The sequence below is a fragment of the Solanum tuberosum genome, unplaced genomic scaffold (assembly GCF_000226075.1).
Source record: "Solanum tuberosum cultivar DM 1-3 516 R44 unplaced genomic scaffold, SolTub_3.0 scf00071, whole genome shotgun sequence".
NCBI classification, from domain to species: domain Eukaryota; kingdom Viridiplantae; phylum Streptophyta; class Magnoliopsida; order Solanales; family Solanaceae; genus Solanum; species Solanum tuberosum.
This window is the reverse complement of record NW_006238997.1, coordinates 431,426-434,745: the sequence shown is the minus strand read 5'-3', so window position 1 is coordinate 434,745 and position 3,320 is coordinate 431,426.

Genomic DNA, 3,320 nt, shown 5'->3' with positions numbered 1-3,320 from the left:
TCAATTCTTTGTGGGACTGAAAATGTTATTGTCTCTTCCTTCTAGGCCAATATAGTGAATTTTAAAGCTTTATTGATAGTAAATTTAGTGATTGAAAGTTTACTAATTTAAGTCATTCTAACTATTTTTCGTTTTGAATGGATTGTTGTCACTTTTTTCACATTTTTAATGAATTGTTTCTTTTATTTTTGTGTATGGTTAATAACCGAATAACCGAACCAAACCAAACCGAAACCGATAATAACCAAACCGATAAATGTATATTGTATTTGGTTTGGTTTGGTTTTGATAATTTTAAAACCGATCAAGTTGGTTTGGTTTTGGTTTTGACCAATAACCGATCCAAACCAACCCGTGAACACCCCTAACTACTTGTATATAAGTGGCTTTATATTATTGGACAATTTAACACCATTAATTACCTACTACTTTATTAGCCGAAAAGTTTGACCTCATTTGGGCCCATTTATTATTTATATGTTTTCAATTTTCAATATATGTTGTCTATCTAATTCTTTTTTTCAACCTTTTATTTTAAACTTCTTGAAATTTAATTACCTATTTATTACTCTCTCTATGCACTTTTAATTGTTATGATTTCCTTTTTAGAGTCAAACTATAAGAATTTTAACTAATATTTTACAATGTGTTTTTTCATCATATTCATAGGCAAAAAATTACAATTTATAGTACTTTTTGTATAGATTTTGCATATTTAATTTATTTTTTAAAATATTGAATTAATACAATCTGATTTAACTTTGAAAATTAGTCAAATGGACTTTCAAAAAGCGCAACATGACAAATACAAGTGGACGGAGAGAGTATATTTTAGCTACAAAATATATTAGAGGTACAACTTTTTAAAACATTTAAATTTTTATTGCGTTGGCTCTTGAAATCTTATCATTGTCATATGAATTTGAACAAATTATATATTATTAAAAGTTACATAAAATATGCTATAAATCACAATAATTAGCAATTAAAAATATTTTAAAATCATATAAGAAATTTGGTTGACTAATTGGAATAGAAGAAGTAACATGTACTATTTGAAAATAACGTCAAAATTTCTAGAATTCACAATAAATTAACAACTGCAAATATTTATGATTATTCACGTGAATTGAAACATGAGTAACCTATATTATTCAAAACTAACGCAAAAATACTATAAATCACAACAATTTAATAACTTCAAATATATTTTTAAGAAACATATAAAAAATCAATTGATCTTCAAATTCCATTTATATCACATAAATTGAAACAAAAAAGATTAATATTTATTGGGCCCGTGCTGGCACGGGCACCAAATATCTAGTGAATAAATAAAAGACAACGTAAACAAGAATGTATCGAGTGTAATTCCACAAGTAAGGTGTAGAGCGAGCGATGTATACACAAACTTATTCCTATTTGTGAAGATAAAAAGATTGTTTTCAACGAGACATCCTTTGTTGGTCGCTTCGTCTATTTCGTGATAAGATAGCATATTTCATTTGTGTTCATGGGATTTCGAACGAATCCTGAGGTCGCACCTTTAGCTTTAGTAAATAGTATGAAAAGGAAAAACAATAACAAAGAAGTCATGGTGAAAATAATGAAGAAAAAAACAATATCAATCGGAGAAAATTATGTATTTTTGTTTTATGGATAATTTAATGACAGAGTTAGAATATTCATCAAGGAGTTTAAATTATGAAGAAATGAATATACGAAGAAAACAAACAAAGTTCAACATTTATTAAACTACTATATACATAAAAAAAATATTTTAATAGATTTCAATTCAAAATTTAGGGGTGTGCATTCGGTTTTTCGGTTCGATTTTGTGTTATTCGATTTGGATTTTTCGGTTTTCGGTTTTGAAAAAGTATAACCCAATCCGAACCAAAACAAATTTGGTTCGGTTCGGTTTTTCTCTTTTCGGTTTGATTTTGTTCGGTTTGGCTATTCGGTTATAACTTATTTCATAACTAATTAATAACATAATCAAAGTTATATTTGCATGCTTAAAAAATAAAAAATTCATATAAGGAAAAGTAATAATATTGAATCTCTTAAATATCCTTTCCATTATAATCACGAGCAAAACATTAAAACGCAATACTATCAATAATTTCAATGAAACTAACTCTAAACTCTAAAGTACTATCACTAAACTCAAATCGCATCGAGGTTGAACCAGCAATTCAAATCATGTATTCAATTAAGATCTCTTAAACCTGAAATATGATGACAAAACTTTTTAGAAAGAAATAGATAAAAAAATTCAAAAGCAAATAGCACACAAATAAAATAAAGCAAGAAAAAAGAGCAAACTGCAAAAGTAAAAAAGTTGACTAGCGCTGCTAATTCTAGTTCTGCTAAATTTTTTTTCATGAAAGTGCAAGTAATATGTGATATTTATAGTTATAATGTAAAACGTAATGCCTAAAATTTAGTGAAATAGGATGGTAGTAGTTTGATATGGGCCTAAATATTACGGTAATACTGAATTACTAGTACCCTACGGCCTACATAGTAAACCTAAATATTATATGTGTAATTATTAATCTATTTATATATATATATTTCGGTTTTTCGGTTTTCATTTTTCTAAATCCGAAACCAAACCAAAAAACCAAACAAAGTAACTTATAAATCCAAAACCAAACCAAAAATCCAAAAACCAAATCCAAATTAACAATTTGGTTTGATTTGATTTGGTTTTTCGGTTTAATCCAAATAGTGCACACCCCTAATTCAAATACAGATTTGAATTGAATCCTAATATTAATTGAGGTCACGTATATAATTAAATAATATAGGCCTAACCCATCGGTGACCCCCTAAACTTGGCACAATCTTTCACTTAGACACCTCAACTGAAGGATTTTCATTTTAAACACCTAACGTAGGGTTCCCATGTGTCACTTTAACACTTTTTGCACAGCTGGAGTGTCGCGTGATTTTCACTGATTCAGGGCACGTAAACATCAAAATTTCGTCTGATGTGGCGTCCCCAACGGTAATATTACTCCACAGCATCTATTTATATTATTTTTTCTCCAATTGTACCCTAACTAATACCCCAATTTCTCTCTTCTTCAGCCTTTTTTTAATTCTTGGCCCTTAATACTTTCATGTCGAGCTTCTCCAATACTTCTATGACATCTGTGGATGAAGGTAGATATTGTAGGTGTGGTAATGAAGCATTATTAAAGACTTCATGGACCCAATTAAATTCAGGGCATAGATTTTTTACTTGTAGAATTTCAAAGGTAAAATTCTTTGTTTCCCTTTTTATTTTAAAGTCAATTAGATGATTAATT